Genomic DNA, 19,986 nt, shown 5'->3' on the forward strand with positions numbered 1-19,986 from the left:
CCTAAATCACCATGTCTTTAATCATGGCAACCCAAACTTCGAAGCACCTTAAATATTCTTTTCTATAAAATGTCATGTTTCTACCTTTTGCCACTTCTACAGTAGGTTTGGCAATAAAATATAACATTCCTGAAAGCTTTTAAATTTCGACCACTACAAGTCTCTAACAAATATTGCGGCGTCTTTTTATGTGACATATTTATCAGGAGGGAGGAGGGGGTATTTTGCTTCAGAAGCTTATTGGGGTTTGGAGGATAAATAATAATTAGAAACTTCATTTACTCTTAATTTTTTTTCAATTTTACTGAAGTGATAGAAACCAAATTTGATTTATAATTTAAACATAATAAAATCATCGTGATCTTATTAATGAATAAAATCATAATAATTTTATTTATTCACAAAGATAAAGTCATATTTTATATCAAAAGCAATATTTATTTTACATCATATTTATAGATCATTTTAGATTTCTTCACAAAAATAATAAAATTATAACTAAAAAATAATATGATTGAGCCAAAAAAGTTCTTTAAAAATATTTCGGGGATTGTATATCCTTTTTAATCAGCAGAAAAGTACGTGTGCAGACCATATAATGCTGTATTTAGATATCCAAAAACCTAAATAAAGTAAAAATTACAAATAGAAAATCAAATATTAAAAAACTGAAAATTTTATATATACTTACACCAGCAATGACCCAGGGTGTTGGACTTCTACTATATACCATTACTAAACTAGCACCTATTCCAAAAAGAATTGCAGCGGTTATATGGTATCCGATTTCCTTTATTATAATTTTGAAATTAATATTTACATCATAAAATCGCATTTTAATTGATAATACGTGTGTAAAATTTTGATTTTGAATATTTTCTATCACTTTTTAAATCGTTCTTTACGTTGATCAAATTAATTATATTTATATATAACCACCTATATTTTCCTAAGTTGATAAAATATCGCGATATGGGTGATACTTACAATTTTAATGTATCGTAGACTTGCCCCGATATATTTTACATATTGATATCGGAAAATCGTTGCATTTATGATAATTTTTATCTTAATTTATAATTAATTCTTAAAAATAAATTTAGAAAATATATAACTGCTTATTTGATTAAAATAAACAATAACCATTTCTTATTTTCTTCACAAATTCAAATTTTGTGACAATGACGAATTAAAGGAAGATAGAAAAACGAAAGAGGTTAAAATAACCAAGAAAATAATGGACAAAGTACGTATTTTCATTGAGGCTTTAAAGTATTTATTTATTCTATCATTGTAATGCATAAATTAAATCCTTTTAGAGTTTTAATGATAATAATGAAATAAGTGACATAGCTTCAGATATAGAAAATAATTTTATACTCATTGTAATTTCTGATCTTTATGATAATGAAGCTGAAAATCAATAATGGTGATGAGCATGCAATAATAACTAGCTCTACCCATATTTTAAGCTGAATGTCGTTATATTTAGGATCCAGGTAATAAAGACAAAATTAGACAGTGTTGCGGATATTTGTATCTAAGATACTGAAGTAGTGGAGTTTCATTTACCGGCAGAAGAGCATAAATTCGGGGTGAAACAACGGAGACAATTATATCCTCTCCAATCAGTCCTTGTGAGCGGGTGTATGTCATAGTTAGATAACTCAAAACTTACTAAAAATATTCCAAATTAAAACGCAAATTATTTATTAACAAAACGGACAAATATTTTAAAAAAAACTTTAATTAATTAAATTTCAAATATAAAAATTTACAAACTAAAGTATTAGATTCTATAAGTTAAAAAAATTAATTATTGTTACAATTTATAAACTAAAAATATAATATCCAGATAAACATAAAAAATAGTACCAGTGGAAATAAAAAGCGCAATTATAAATTAAAATGAAATTGGCGCAGTGAAAAAAAGAACATTTTTGGGAAGAGGAGTTGTGTTAATTTTATCTTACATTATTGAGGATAAAACCAATCCCCCTATACTTTTCGGAACTCTAATTAAATCTCTGGATTCAGGACGATCTCCGGGACCTAATTATCAAATTTATAATTAATGAAAACCTTACTAGAGAATCCAAAAGTATGAAAAATCTCTGATTACAAGAAAACACAAAAGCTATGTTTTAATTTTATGTAAATAAATCAAACAAAAGAGGGACTTAAAAAAACTATTTTATAATAAAAAATTAGCCTTAAGGGGAAAAATGTATATAACTTTAAAACAATATTTAACAGATACAATACAAGATACTTTAACATTTTTAAACTTTTCGAAAATATCTTGTAAGAAATAAATTTTTTAAAAATAACTATATCTTAATTAAGGATTTAAATTTCCCGTGAAACTATAATTTAGGGAAACAACGGGAGATTTTCTTTAAAGAATTATTTTCTAGGTCAATATTGCTTTTTTTTCATGTTATATCAAAAATATAGAAACTATTAATATGTTATTTAAACAAGTATGATATAATTTCAATTATTTAAGATGTTATCTTCGTTTGAAACGATTCTAGACCTCTAAAATCGAGCAATTTGTCATTTGTCTCGCAACATCTAAATCTAGGCATCCCATCTAATTTTTTATCAACAACTTCATTGTCTTTAAAATTAAATCTGCAATATCGTGGGTCAAGTATATGAGCAGAGTAATGTATGTCCCGGCAACAAATTTCCTATTTTATATATATATATAGTTCAATATCTATCATTTCGTTCCGTACGAGATTTCCCTGATTAAATAAAAGCTTGAGGAACGTCGGCTAAGCTTGATTTGTCCGCTTCGACTTTCTCTATTTGTGTAGAAATGACTATAAAATTGCAAAGATGTGCAAGATCATTTAAAAGACTTCATTATCAATAAGATTTAGTCTCTTATCTGCCATAAAATATCTTTATTTTTTAAGACTATTAATTATCATAACTACACTGTCTAAGGAGTTGGTTGAGCTAGGCAACTTAAAGGAAACAATTGTATTTTTATCTTTAAGTAGTTGTTTTTCCCTATGTATATAAAAGAATGTTGAATTTTACATATTTTATAATAATTTAAGCTTTTGCTACTAAAATTTAAATTGACAATATTTTATTTGCTAGATCCTTAAAAAGCAAATTAAGTCCATGAGATAAAGATCCAATGCATTTGATAATTGGATAGTTAATTCTCACAAGTGTTCAGGCTTTCTTCATTACTTGCATTATCATATTAATTTTTGTGTTTCCTACTTTTACAATTACTTTAATAAATTCACTGATATATATTCTCCCGTACGCATATTGGTCCCTGTTTCAATTAATTTAAAGAGGATTGCTATAATAAAATTTATAATAAATTCCACTCTTATATTTGTCCACCCATCATTAATAAGAATCAAATTTTTATTTTTATCTTATCTTTCGGTTACTATATTTTTAATCCTTTCATATTCACTGTTTAACAAATTTTACTGAGTAAATATCTTGTGAGCATTTTAAATGCTTTTTTTAAAGATTGAAATAATTTTTTTCCAAATAAAATACACGTTGCGTTATTGAAACTGAGCAATTTAACAAAATGTTATTGCAAAATTATTAATATATTACATTAAATTATTTTTCATAAATTGATATTATTTAAAATTAGAAGAGGAAGTTGGGTTTATCCTATAACTCTTTAACCTTTAATCCTACTCCTTATCTCAGTTATTATTAAAAGAATTTTATTTCATATAAAAAAATTTCCTTCCGATGAACATTCCTAGAGTTAAGCTATCATTATATTATCGGAAATGAATGTAAATAAAAAACAAACCCCAATTATGTATGATATATAAACCAAGAAGAAAAAATATTTTCTAAAATATAATAAAAATCCTGATTATTTGATCAAAAAAGCATTAAAAAATTGGGGAAAATATCGGAGAAATTTCGAAGTTTTTAGGGTAATTTCCCCTACGTTACATCTCTAATTTTAAATACAAATACTTAAAAAATTAATTTCATATAATTGCTTAATTTATTTTGATAATATTTTAAAATCCTACTTGTTCATTTCTAATGAAATTCCTTCTTTAATATCCAATTTAGGGATATCCTTCTTTAATTCTCAGATTTTTCTATAGTTCCCTAAAAGACTCTTGGGGAAGTTCCTAACTACTCACAAACTTCCAACTACTAAAATACCTAAAGGAGCCCGTGTATCACTCGCTGATTATTTATACTATTTTATAAAAATTATTAGATATAGATAATTGCAGGCGCGCAGTCAGGAATTTTCTACGGGGGTGGGATAATTTTTTTAATATTGAAATGATTTTTTTTTGGAGCATTAAAAATCTGTTAGAATTAATCATCATATAAAATTTATTAGAACCAATCATATTTGAAAATACAAAATATTAAGATCGAATATAATACGGTTAAAAAAAAATTAACTCTATATAAAACTGGTATGCAAATTACAATAAAATATAAAATTAAACATTTTATGGTAATTTAAAGATAGTCAAAATATGGTTCATAAATGAAAATTAAATCTTTGCGATTGGGCCAATTTTTTAATAATTTGTTTTGTGTTGGAGATTAGATCTCGACGAGTAAAGCTAGTTATTCAATCAATTTTAAAATGCCATACCTTTGATATAGGTTTTTTTTCTCTGTAATGAAGAAAATAACCCTCATTTGTGATTGTACTAATAGGCATCATTGCTAAAATATACAGTAATTTTAATATATTTGGAAAACTTAAATGCTTCCACTATATTTCTTGATGGATTATCTACAAAAATGAATCTTTCATACCATTTAAATTCTGAAATTAATTGGCCTTTAGATACATTTATATCTTATGAATAAAATTTAGCAAATTATCTAATTTTTCAATATCAAGATTTGATATATCCTAAGATCAGAGGGAGTTATGAAATATAGCATTTTTAAACTGAATTTGATAAATCACAAATCGTTCATTGATTTGGGCCAAAATTAAATCCAAAATTTTATAATCATAAATTGAGTCTACGTTAATATTGGAAATATTTGTTTGTCGGTAAAGTCGAGGTTTGTAAATCTCAAAATCATATAATTTCGTTTTCACCTCAACAATCACAAAAATCTCGAGAAATTCCTGGTCGATATTATCTCTTGGTCTTCTAAATTGTAACATAATATTATTCGCGATACTCATAACTTCAGCCTAATTCAGTTTTTGAAAAATATTGCATAAAATTGTTGTGTAATATATAATTCATTAATACATTCCAATGAAAAAATTGGTATTTATATTAAATCTAATAATGTAACAGCTTCAAGTAAAATATGTGACTCAGGTGATTCCAATATTTCTCCAAGGGCATATATAGGATCTTCTAGATCCAAAAAAATAATATAACAGGATGTTGAAGGCTTATCTTGTCGTGCAGGATTTTTGCAGTTTCTTTTTCCTTGTTGCACAAGAAGTCTCAGAAATAACTATATTAAGCAAACTTTGTCTATTTGAATATCTGCATTTCATACACTCTAGAAATTTTCTAATCATAGTTATTAGTAGAGATAAATAAAATAGAAATTTTTTAATTTTAGTGAGATAAAATATTAATATTCAAGAAATAAATATTTAAGTTAATTTAACTTTTTGCTAATATTTAGATCAGAAATATAATCCATTTGAAATAGAATACTTTGCAATTCACAAATCATAAAGCCCTTTTATATTTTTTCAAAAATCCTCCACCCCCCGACCACGTGCCGGACAATTGGAATTCATTACAATTATAAAATATCTTTTATCATTTAGTTATAAATTCTTAAAACCCCCCAAAAAATATAATAAACATAACCAGTCACACTAAAAATAGAACCATACCATTTATCTCAGTTGTCTATTAATTTACTCTTAAAAATATTGAATTTAGTCAAATAAATACAAAGTTAAACTTATTAATTATAAAATAAATGTGATATTAGGGAAACTACCCGTTTGTTTGTTCAATTAAAATAAGTCTTATAACTTGCATGATGGAATTAATTCTCCGAGAGAAAAGATATATTTTTAGCCTCAAACAATTTCCAAACATAAAAACTTTGTTTAAATACTATACACCCTTGCCCTTGCAATCTCAGCAGCTATTGCACAAGAGTTCAGTACACCTCATGTGGTGCTGCGTGATAACTATTATTTTTTATCAGATTAAAACTTTGAAACAATTTACTATAAAATTAAAAAAAGGTTATTTTAAAAAAAATTTCATCAATTATTCATATTAAACGTTAAAATTTAAAACAATTTTAACTATCTTTTTTTCATAGTGAAGTATAATAACGGCGTTATTTTTCTAAAAAAACGCATTACTATTTTCAAAGAGTAACTTGAAATACTTTTTTGAGTAATGTCGACAGTTCTAATATATTGGTTGATTAATGTGCTAATTCTGCTCAATTTGTGAGGTACGTGCCGTAAAAAAATCAATTCTCCAAGGTTGAGCTATATTTCAAAAAAAAATCCTCGATCTAAAAGCCATTCATTTCATTAGACATTACTCAACAATAACTATACATATAATCAAATTTTAAATGATAATTCCTTTATATTTTGACTATAATTTGGTATCGTTTAATAATTTTTTTTATAAAATAAAAAAAAAAGATAGTATAATTTACGATTGATTTCCAAGGCCATATGATAGAGTTATATATTTCGCATAAAGAAACGAAGAGCAAAAGAATGGTAATTATAGCGGTGATTATCGCCAGGTAGAATAAAAAATTCTGATTCCACATCCGTTGGAAACGTGAGAGGCAGAATAATATTATGATTATTATCCCAAATATCTATAAAAAAAATATTTTAATACTTCAATATTTTATACATTAAAAATTAAATTTAAGCTATCAATATATTACTAGGAAACATGTTTTCCTTCCAGTTCCTTTAAAAATTAAATATTCGTTTCTCGTTTTCATAGTTTTTGTCTTTCAAAAACTTGGAAATGTTATGCTCCGGATTAGGGCTGTACCGTATTAAACTTTTAGGAAAAATATCGGATCGGCCGATATTTTTTAAAAATGTAACCGATATCAATTTCATGCATATAATTATTTTTATATATATTATAACAGGTCCAAACCCGCCCGAGTCCATATTACACCGGGTTTGATGGATTGCCAATAAATCAGTCTCTGTTTAGTGTGAGGTCCTAAAATGCCCAACCAGGTTCACAATTTTGGCTAGCCATTTTTAAAAATAAAGCTGTTAAATAACACTTTAAAAAAGCTCAGGATTGCGAGCCTGAATTCGGGTTTAGGAATTTTAAATTCTATAGAGTGAAAATTTTGATAATAGGAATTTAATCGAAACCGATTTTTTATCTTATTTTTTAAATAAATTTACATTTTAGTAATAAATCTTCTAACTCCCATAAAAAGTGTCTTATAAAATAAAAATGTTTAATGTTTTTTACATATTATCGATATAAGAAGTAAACTATGAAAAAACTAATACGAAAATCTATTCCATTGTTTTTATTAGGCTGTGTCTTAAATATCAAAAATTGCATAAAAATTATATCGCGCAATTTGCGCGAATCTAGCGAAAAAAAATAATATAAGCCATTTTTAATGGAAAATTAAAATGTTGGCCTAAATGATTTTTTCGATTTTGTGAAAATTACGTGATTCTTAAAACTTTTACGATTCGTAAAACTTTAATCATTTTATCATTATGCAAATTGAAGGAATAAAAATGGCGAACGAATTTCAATTGATGAAAAATATAAGACCTTATAGACATTTGTGGTTTAATAGTGACCTTAAAAATAGAGATACAGCTGCAAATAAAGTCAAATGGGAAGAGATTAAAATTATTTTATATTTTAGGTTCAGGTGCTGCTATGATGAACAACAAGCATTTAAATTTGTTGAAGGTTTTTACTGGCTAAAAGAAAATGTGGAGGATATATGTAAGCACACTGAAGCAAGTTTCAGTTTGAAACATTCTAAGGATGCTATTAATGTAGAAATATCCCCACATGTATTATAACATGAAATTAGAACTATATAATAATCTATATTTTAGGATTATGAGCCAAACATTCAAGATATGTTTATGTACAAATATCATCACAAGTATTATAACATTAAATTAGAACTATATAATAATCTATATCTTAGGATTATGAGCCAAACATCCAAGATATGTTAAATGTACAAATATCATCACAAGTATTATAACATTAAATTAGAAACTATATAATAATCTATATCTTAGACTTTAGAGCCAAACACACAAGATATGTTAAATGATATAGTCAATCAGAAACAAATTTTTGAATTTAAATGAAATTTTCTCTTCATATTTATAATTTTCTATATTATTTTCATATTTATATATAATTTTGTATATTTTTATAATAAAAATTATTATGTTTAATGAATTTTTATAAAATGTGATTTAAGTCATTTTAGCAGTTTAAATACAAATCAAAACAACACTTTTTATTGCACTTTATATTGAATATTTATAAATATATGCTATAACTGACAAATTTAAACATTCATAATAGTGCGCACAAATTGAGCGTTTCAAACGCAACTAATGCATTCGTTTAAATTGCGCTTTTACTTTTTCCAATTGCACCAATTTTAAAAAACGCAATCTGGTTTGCTTTTTTCTATAAAACAAAAATTTTGATACGATAAAATATCGATATTCTTTCAAAAATGTAAGAAATATGGTATATTTTTAAATATTAATATGATATATTTATATTTTTAGGGCATGGGGACTAAAATATAATATATTGTTAAATATGAATTGATAGACAACATACAGGCGCCCCCCCCCCCCCAAAGCCAAAAAATGCAGATGCCGGATTATATTTTTCAAAAATATTATTGTTAATATTAATTTATATTTGTTAATATTTATTCTTATCTCATATATACATATATATATTTAATTACATTTATTTATCACATTCATCTACTAAGTTATTTTATCAATCAATTTCGATTTCAAGTTTTCCTTGGCGAAATTTACCTATTATTTTCAAATTTTAGTGGCGTAATATTTATCTAAATTTCTAATAAAATAATAATTATCTCTGAAACTCCTAGTCCAACAGGGAGAAAAAAATTGCAAGCTTGTAAAACGAGATCGAGTCTCCGCCACAGTAACAGCTATTTTGGAGTTAGAAGAGCTGATTATTAATGCTATTACTGAAATATCACAATGGCTTGAAAGAAATATTTCCTCAGAAGCAAGAAAATTATTGGATTCAATACTTATTCCAAATTTTTTTTCTCATTAGAATGTATTATTTAATTATACAACTATTTTATGTAATACTTTTCAAAAACATAACATTGACTTGATTAAGAAGATGAGAATAGCGGAGAGCATTTTATTAGAACTCAAGGAAATAGAGCTAGTGTTGTTAAAGAATTTCATATTTTATATGTTATTGTTGAGTCAAAAGCAGAGCTATACGTGTTAAATATTTGTCCCCCTCGACTTGCAGCAAGCAAGCTCATCATCAAAACATTAATATAGGATCAGTAGAAGAGTATTATAAAACAAATGTCCCCTCTCCCAACCTTTTTCATATGGTGATAGAAAAAAAATATAAATATTTGTTATATTTTTATCATGAAGATGTTAAAATATCTTATGATGCCTTATTAGCTGAATAACTATGATTAAAAGATTAACTATGGTTGATACAGTCCCAAAAAATGCTATGGATGCTTTTATTTCAAACACATTTTAGATTATACTCCCAATTATTAAAATGGTTATATATATATTAGCAGCTCTTTAGTAAACTAATGAGAGAACATTCACTTTTTTAAGAAGAATAACAGAGCCTTGCAGAGGTACCATTTGCAGGACCAGGCCCAGATTTTTTTTAAAAATTTTTTCCGGCCCGGGTTTTTTATTAAAAAAATTTTCAGGCCCGACCCGGCTGGCCCAGCCCGAATTTTTTAAAATAAATTATATTTATTTTTGATATTTATAGCTAATAATGGCGATTTCAAATATTTGCTTTTAAAATATACAACTCGGCTCGGATATTTTTTCTTAAAAAATTTTCAGGCCCAGCCCGGGTGTTTTAAAAAAAAAATTACGAGCCTGGCCCGGGTATATTTAAAAAAATTAAAATACGGTCCGGCTCGGGGGCCGGGCCTGCAAGTCTGTGAAAAACATACCTATGAAATACAACATCTGAAAGTAGATTGAATGATTTGGATCTTTTAAATATTCATAGACATTTAACGCCAAGCAAGGATTGATAATTGAAAAATTAGCTCAAAACATACAAAATACAATTATTCCTAAGAAACTTTTTGAGTATTAATTTATATTTACAACATTTAAATTTTTTATACTTTATATATTTTAAAAGCTCAAAAAATTCAAATTTCAATTTTGGGTCATTTAAGTGATTCATATCGTGGGTTATATTCACTTTATATTTTATGATTCACATTTAAATGCCGGTTTATATATATAATTTTTTTAATTCACATTAGTTTAAAATTGTGTATTAGAAAAGTTATTAATCCTAATAAATTTATGCTTAGTATTTTTAATTAAAAATATTATTTCTTTAAAAAATTTATTATCCCCCCCCCCAGACCAAATTCCTGCGTACGCGTCTGACAACATACAAATGGTTGGAGTATATAAATTTATGGAGTCTACAATTGCTGATAGGCTAACCACTAGTAATTTTGATACTAGTAAGAGTATTAAGAATTTTATTTCATCCCCAAGCCAAAAATTGGATGAAAAATTATTGAATCTTATAAATAGAAGCCATCTCCAAATAGGTAAAATTTATAATTGTCTTGAAAAACTTATATTTTATCAAGATTATTTCTACTTTCAATGGAAGAAGGGCTAAATGATTTTAGTATACCTAACCAATACCTTTTTAAATCTGAAGTAATGAAAATCTTCTATTCCATCACAATGAATAATTACATTCAACCAATAGAACAATCAATAGAAAATGGTCAAACTGCTCTTGAAATATTTAATAGCATTAATGAATAAATTATGTGTATATATATATTATTTGTAAATATATATGATTTTATTGTATTTATTTTTATTCCTAAATAAAATTTTATTCGTCCAAATTTGTTATTAGATATCTTTTACTATTTAAAATAAATATTTAGATTGAAAAATTAGATTTATTAAAATATAAATACTTAATTCTAATAAAAATAAAAGTGCTTTGAATAATATAGAAATTATAATATAATTAATAAATAACTCATTAACTTCAGTTTTTTATTAAATTTTTTGTCAAATAAATTCAGGGATTTTAAATTATAAGGTGATCACGATCAGAATAAAGATTTAAAAATTTAAACACAATTCTATTTTATTATATAAATTTATTTATTAAATAACATTCTAAATAATAACAATAATCAATTACCAGGCGCGTACGCAGGAATTTGGTCTGGGGGATGGGGGGATAATAAATTTTTTTAAGAAATATTATTGTTTTTTAAAAATATCAAGCTTAAATTTATTAGGACTAATAACTATTTCTAATACACAATTTTAAATTTATGTGAATTATAAAAAATTATATGTAAAGAATCGCTTAAATGACCCAAAATAGAGAGCCTTTACACAAAAAGTTTCTTAGGAATAATTGCATTTTATATGTTATATATTTACATTGTAAAATCCAATCTTCGTTGTGATTGAGCTAATTTTTCAATTATCTCATCCTTGCTTGTCGTCAAATGCCTATGAATATTCAAAAGATCAAAACCTTTCAATCTACTTTCAGATGTTGTACTTTTTGGTATGTTTTTCAGAGACCTGCAAGTCCGGCCCCAGGGCTGGACAGTATTTTAATTTTTTTAAATATACCAGGGCCGGGCCCGAAATTTTTTTTAAAAAACACCCAAGCCGGGCCTGAAATTTTTTCAAAAAAAGCCGAGTCGGGCCTGAAAATTTTTTTAAAAAAACCCAGGCCGGGCCGTAAAAAATCTTTAAAAAAACCCGGGCCGTGCCCTGCAAATGGTACTTCTGCAGGCCTCTGTTATTCTTCTTAAAAAAGATAATGTTCTCTCATTAGTTAAACCCTTTTAATACATTGGGAATTTAACCTTAAATGTGTTTGAAATAATGCAGAGCATCCATAGCATTTTTTGGGACTATCAACCATTGTTAATCTCATAAACATAGTTATTCAGCTAGTAAGGCATCATAAGATACTTTAACATCTTCATAATAAAAATCTAACAAATATTTTATTTTCTATCACCATCTGAAAAAGGTTGGGAAGGCTTTGTGGAAGTAATATTTGCAGATTAGTAAGTGCTGCATGATGAATTAAAAATTCATTTATTTGGGTCATAAATGTAACTGTATTTAAGATATACTCTTCTACTGATCCTATATTAATGTTTTAACGATGAGCTTGCCTTGCTACAAGTCGAGGGAGACAAATATTAAACACGTATAGCTCTGTTTTTGACTCAACAATAAAATATGAAATTCTTCATCAACATTAGCCCTAATTTCCTTGAATTCTGATTAAATGCTCTCCGCTATTCTCATATTCTTAATCAAGTCAATGTCATGTTTTTGAAAAGTAATACTTAAAATAGTTGTATAATTAAATAATACATTCTAATGAGAAATAAAATTTGGAATAAGCATTGAATCCAATAATTTTCTTGCTTCTGAGGAAATATTTCTTTCAGGCCATTGTGTTATTTCAGTAATAGCAAATAATTGGCTCTTCTAACTCCTTAAAAGCTGATACTGCTTGATGGCAGAGACTCTATCTCGTTGGACAAGGTTGCAATTTCTTTTTCCCTGTTGGACAAGAAGTTTCAGAAATAATAATTATTTTACTAGAAATTTGAAAATGGTAGATAAATATTACGCCACTAAAAATTTGAAAATAATAAGTAAATATTACGCCGGAAAACTTGAAATCGAAATTAATTGATAAAATAACTTAGTAGATAAATGTGATAATAAATGTAATTAAATATATATTTAATATGAGATACGAATAAATATTAACAAATATAAATTAATATAAACAATAATATTTTAGAAAAATATATCCGGCATCTGCATTTTTTGGCTTTTGAGGGGGGGGGATTTGTCCCCCCGCCCCCTACCCGCTGCGTACGCCAATGTCAATTACATATTTGATACAATTCATTATTTTAACAAAGATATATAAAAAAATAATTAAAAATTTTTAAATTTATCTCTTAAAATTCTTGATTCAATTGTTGATGAATTGTTTTCTCTGTCTATGCCAATAAAGAATGGTCTAGTGGTCAGATTTGACATTGTATCTTTTCATATAAAGAAAATATAAGGTACCAAAATGTTTGCGCATCTATTCCTTCATTGCTTATTATTATATTATGTAGCAAATTATCTATTTATGTCTGTTAAGGCCAACAAAACTATTGTGAATCTATGTTTGTAACAAAAAAATTGAGATCTACTATTGAGAGGATATTTTATATAAATATGTTTCCCATCCAAGGCAACAATACAATTGGGGGACCCTGAATAGATCAGGAACTCTTGGGAAATCTAAGTAATTATATATTAAATTATTAGAATATATAAATTTAATGTACTCTTCCCCAATCCTTTCTTGAAGGCTTTAGCATGTAAATATCTTTGACAGCATTCCAAATTGCTCTGCATACTGATTTAACTATGTATGCTACATAATTGTAAAAAGAACATACCAGCTATTAAATATCTTTTATGAAATATAGGATAATTAAGTGTAATAAACTTAGAGAATAATTGTCATATTTGAGATGTTTTTCCTACTTCTTTTATGCTTTGTCAATAAATATAATGCTAACATCTTTTCCTGATCCATACTAATAAACTCCATTTATTTACAAAATTATATATAATTTAAAAACGCCGCCTCAATTTTCAAAGCAAGCGTTACGTTTTTTTTATTAAAAAAAGTAACGTAAACGCTCAATTTGTGCGCACTATAAGATAAGGTAATTAAAAAATAAAAATTTTGGAATAAGGGTTTCATAATTAATTTGTATACAAAATAATATTTTGTAATAAGAAGTCAGCCTTAACAATTTGTATAGTATTAGTAATATTAGTTTCTGAGGATTTATATAAGTGTTTAAAATTGGAACTCATGAACATGATTATCTTTAAATAATATAAAATATAGAATTAGTAAAACATTCACATCAAACATTTTATATATTATAAATTGAAAATAAATGTATGATTCGGGACATGTTTCGTATCTCTCAAAAAGTTTTTCAAAAGTTTTGCAAACTTTTGAGAATTTTTTTTAAAAATTTAGGACACAGCCTTAAGAAAGAACTCATAGCAAATAAAAATCATGCGAACTTAAATTTGATTAATTAACAAAGATATCAATATTTTATCTCGGATCGATCTTCTTGATTATTGGAAGGTTAATTCTCAAATCCAACTTTTGCAAATCTTGCACAAAAGTCTTTCCTGCTACAGGTATTTTATCAAAATTAGTTTTCAGTATAGCTGGTGATATAATTAGTGTTGTCAAACGCCTAGATTTGAGTCGATTTTTAAAAAACGGCATAAATATTTTAGCCGGAAAAATATAGCCAAAGCCGATTTCGCTAATAGATGTCCAAACCTTTGTGCCACCTATAGTCAAATCTTCAGGCTTGCGTGATATTTTTATGGCTAAAATATTGAGTTAGCCGTTCCAATAGGCTCAAATTGAGCTACTTAACAACCTTAGACAGTCCTCATAAGAGATACTTATTATAAAATAAACTTGAGGCGCTTATCTTTATAATGATAAATATCCAATATAATTTAATTACTTTATATTAAATAATTTTATTATTTTATTAATTGTTTAATTTTATATTTTAATAAGATATATAATTTGTTTTACAGAAAATTTTATATGAATATATATACTGTGCTAGTGCTACCATATAAATGTATACTAATTTGTATTAAGGGTAAAATAGATAAGTTAAAATTCTGATCATGAAAAATAATAATATGCAACTATATATATAATTATTCTATAAATAAGACATTATTTACTATTATCTTATAAATAAAAACCTTTCTACAAATTTGAGACATATTTTTCAATTTTAAAGCTTTGAAGCCGTGTCCTAAGTTGGCTTAATACTAGGGATGTACCGATATTTTTTATCGGATCGGATTGGGCAGATATTTCATCCATTTAGAAATATCGGTTTCATAGGCCAATATTATAAAATTTTCCGATCCGATAAAAAATGTCGTTTTTAACAAAAATAAAATGTTATAATTTAAAAAAAAGTTATATCTAAAAAACCATTTTATTTTTATAAATTAAATCGAAATCCATTTTTATGTTTATTTTTTTAATAATAATAAATTAATAAACATTTTGCCATATTGTTATTTTTTTGCGCATTCTGTTTAGTTTATAAAAGTGTACGATAATCTCTTCAGAATCTGCTTTTAGTGAAGCGGGTGATATTGAGAGTCCCCATCGCAGCAGGCTGACCTCTGATAAATTGGAAATTTTGGTATTTCTAAAAAGAAATCTTCGATATATTAATTTTAATATATTTGTTTTTTACTTATTATGTAAATAGATTAATGTTATTACTTATTATATAAATAAGTTATTTATCAATAAAAATATTTTATACACTTTTAGAATTGCAATTGAATTGAATATAAACTATACTATAACTGATCATTATAATATATTTAAAAGACATTATGTTACGGTATAGTTAAATTATAAATGTTATACTAATAAAAAATATGTTAAAAATTAAAACCATTGGTATCTTTACAGTATACAAAATTAGATAATATCGGATCGGTAATCGGCCGATATCAATTTAATATCTGGAATATCGGATCGGCCTCCAAAAAGTGGTAACGGTACACCCAACGTAACACTGAATAGCCAAAAAAGCAAAAGAAATTTTTTTTAAAAAAAGACGAAAAAAACAACCAAAAAAAGGAAAATAAAATCCGAAAAATAATGCCACCACTAGTGCTGTAAAGTAACGTTAAAAAGTAACTTCGTCACCAATGGCGTTACCGTTTTTAAAGAAAATGAATGCCATTTTTTACTTCCTAATAGAGGTAACGAGTAACGGTAACGCGTTTTTTGAGTAACAGTAACGGGAAACTCGTTACTCAAATTTTTCTTAAAAATATTTAAAAAAAGCATATTGTATTATAAAATTACTTTTATTTATTTTTTAAATTTTATAAATAATTTAAGCCGAGTTTTTAATTCATATCAACCACCAAATTCCTTCTTTTTTATTTTAAATATTCAGTTAAAATTGTTAATTTAACTAAAATTGAAATCAATGTATGTAAATTAATATTATAATTTATTTTATAAAGAATATTTTGCTAATTTTACATTTTCTTCAGATGGAAATGAGTAGCCTGCCTTGGTTTTAATATGAAACATTTTTTTTACACCAATGAAAACTAAGGGTACAAAGTTTACATTATGTAAGTGTAAATTGTGTCCCAACTCAAATATTTTAAATCATTTGTGGAATAAACATGATTTAGCCATTTCCAAGGAAAAAATGGGATATTTGATTAAACTGATTATAACAAAATGGAACTCCTTTTATAACTCCGTGAAATTAATATAGTTTTATTAAGGTGAATGGTCACACATTTGACGAATCTTATAATAAATAAATTACGGATTTTATGGCTATATATAATTTTATAGGTTATGGAACCTGTTCCTACGGCTCTTTTGATTTTAGAGGGAGAAGAAATAATGCATTTGGGAAATCTCACTCTCATGATAACTATTTTAATAATAATAAAAATGACTTTAAATAATTTCATTTTGTAAGCCACTATTAATGCAATTCTGAAAGACAAAGATGTGTACAGTTGAAGTTATTGTTCAAAATTTATATTTTGATAATATTTTATTTCAATCGCATATATATTATCAGCAATATTCACTAGATATTTAATCAGATTAACCCTCGTAAAACTAGATGTCAGAGTATCCAGAATTATACAAGTTGGTGAAAATTGTTCTAGGTGTCCCAGCAACTCAAACACATTATATATATTATATTAAACTTAATTACTAGGTTAACGTTGACTGATCATTCTTATCATTAAAATTTATATTGTCGGACCTACATGGAAATTTTAATGATATTTTAAAAGATATTATGATAATTCGCCTAAATAAAATTTTTAAATAGAAATATAATGTTTGTTTATAAATTGTATTGTAGTATTATATTATATATAATATATTTAGTAATATATTATAATGATGAAAATTATTTTTATGTCAATACTAATTAAAATAATTTTAAATGTTTCTGTTATTTTAACTAATTTTAATAAGTCATTATTTTTCTGGTCTCCGAACCCTAACCCAACCGAACCGGGTTCAGAGATTTTTCACTGAACCCAAACCCATTTTTTTAGGAGAGTACACATCCCTGATATTATATACATAGGAAAAAAAATTTTTTTTTGTATATTTATTTTTTAAGTAACGAGTAACCCAACCCGTTAATGAATAGCCAGTAACGCGCGTTTTTTTTCATAAGGTAACAAGTAACGGTAACGCGCTTCTTTTTTGGAGTAGCGTTTACAGCACTACTAAACAAACAAGATAGGGTGTCCTGGTTCATAACTTATTAGCCTATACTAAAAAGCAATTAAGTATCCAAAATGAGCCGACCTAAGACACAGCCAAAAAAGCAAAAGAAAAAATTTTGTAAAAAAAAAAGAAAAAAAACAACCAAAATATAAGAAAAAACAACCAAAAAAACGAGAATAAAATATGAAAAATAGCAATGCCACCAAATACTTAAAATAAACCAAAATAAGGTGTCCTCAAATACTTTTTAGCCTATACTAAAAAGCAATAAAGTATCCAAATTAAGCTGACCTAGGACACGGCCTGAGACTTTTTTTATTGATTAAAACACTTTATAAAAAATTTGTATACAGATTTTTATTATTCCATTATCCTGTATTATATGAAATGCCAAAAGAATCAATGTAAATATCGGTAACGGTGCAGTTTGAAATAAATACCTTATAGGTGAAAAAATTGTGGATCGGTGCATCCCTAGTCCGGATAGTTCTTTAATTCGTGTCCATTATGTATTTTCTCATGTTTTGTCATATAATATTCTTAGTTTAGCCTTTTGTGTGGCATTGATACTATTGGTATATCCGTGAGTTTTTCATTCCTAAATATTCCAAGTTCATGGAATATTTTTATTACAAACAAAATGGTTCCTTGAGCTGAAATAAGTTTAGAAAAGTCGAGTTCAAAATCTGGTAGACAAAAATAATCTTTTTTCGGCTTTGTTCAAAACATTAAAATTTTATTCGAAACCTTTATAGACATTAAATAAAGACTCGTTATGTAAAAACGAAATATCGCGATATCACTCAAGCTACTCCTAATTTATCGCTAAACTATAGCATAGCTGCATAATTTAATATTGTGCACTTTATAATTAGGCATGACTTCAGGCGACATAGCGTTATTTCGTGGTTACTACAAAATAAAAATATGGGCAAAACTGAAAAATTTTGAAAACTTTATTGTTAAATTTCCATAGAAAATAATTATTAATATATAATTAAATTATAACAATTATTATATAAAAATGTAAATACTATTTGAAATAATTTGAGAATTCCTTGAACACTACGCAAATATCGAACGCTCATAATTTGGACAATACGAATTGGATTTTTTTTTATTTAAAACTATTATTTGCTGGACGATGTGATGAGAAAAGATATAAGAAAATCTTTAAATAAATATTTATAACATTTTGCTTTTTTTTTATTACAAAAAATAATTTGTTTTTTTAGTTTGTGCAGGCTTGCTGATATGATTGTGAAAAAGATATTGTTGTTTTGATATTTTTTTTATTGCAAATGAAAAAAAAAATACAAAAATAAAATTAAAAAATAACTATTAAAAACACATTAAAAGTTAAAAATATAATACATAATCATTTTTATAAATAAGGAGAAATATAAAAGTAAATAAAAAAAAATAAATGGAATATGCGTGTTGTTATTAAAATTTTAATATCTCTTTAAATTTAATAATGTTCTATAAAGCAAACAATCAAAATTAATTTATCGTGAAATGAAGTATTGTAGAAGAATTTGTAAATATATTATCATTATGTTGTATAAAAAAATAATGATAATTTAATCTTTTTTATAAAAAAATTCATTGGTAATGAACAAATGGTATGTGAAAAGTTCCGATGGAATCGTGAAACTATTGAATATAGTAAAAAAAAAACGATTATATTTTACTAAAATTTAATCATTTCTTTATTTTAAATAAACAACTGTCGCTATAACTTTCTTATTTAGTTCCTAGTCAAATATTTAATATGGAATAGATCCTAAGTACAATCTTGAGCTTAAATAATAATCATCGGGCTTGGATTTAAATGCTAAATAGAAAAAGATTTCGCATCTTAGCCATACTTTGCCTTTGCCAGCCAATTGTTCATCTGCTAAGAGATTGCTGAATACGACTAGGGAATGATTCCCTCCATTCATTTCCTTCAAGTCTATGATAGTATCCATAGAGGAATAGAATCTAAGGATGAATCGCCCTTAATAGACGTTTGGTTAAAAATTATAGGAGTGAAAAAGAAATTTTTTTGTTAGTTGCTAATCGATCGGTTGGGGATATGAACCCTGAGATCATGAGTTGCTAATTAATCTAGATGACAAAAAGGATGATAGATATGGCTATGAGATTAAGTAAGAAAAAGTTAAACCTACCTGATTTCTTGGTAACTGAATAAGCGAACAATTGAAAAGTGTCAATTTTATGCTTAATATTTTTGCCAGGAATATTTTGAACGTCAAATTTTGGATATGAAATCATTGTTTGTAAAAAAGGGTGATGGAAATATTTGTAAGATTAC

The 19,986-nt window shown here is 26.0% G+C and overlaps 1 long non-coding RNA gene across 1 annotated transcript; it reads right to left on the reverse strand.

Annotated features, from left to right (window-relative positions):
• Nucleotides 1-417: 417 nt before the first annotated feature.
• On the reverse strand, nucleotides 418-18,861 carry LOC135924660 (uncharacterized). The gene is made up of 4 exons (XR_010571353.1): nucleotides 18,701-18,861; nucleotides 6,658-6,828; nucleotides 692-790; nucleotides 418-623 (listed from the first exon to the last, which is right to left on the reverse strand). It is a non-coding gene; the product is annotated as an uncharacterized LOC135924660 (long non-coding RNA).
• Nucleotides 18,862-19,986: the final 1,125 nt, after the last annotated feature.

The sequence above is a fragment of the Gordionus sp. m RMFG-2023 genome, chromosome 2 (assembly GCF_954871325.1).
Source record: "Gordionus sp. m RMFG-2023 chromosome 2, tfGorSpeb1-WG-v2, whole genome shotgun sequence".
Taxonomy (NCBI): Eukaryota; Metazoa; Nematomorpha; class Gordioida; order Chordodea; family Parachordodidae; genus Gordionus; species Gordionus sp. m RMFG-2023.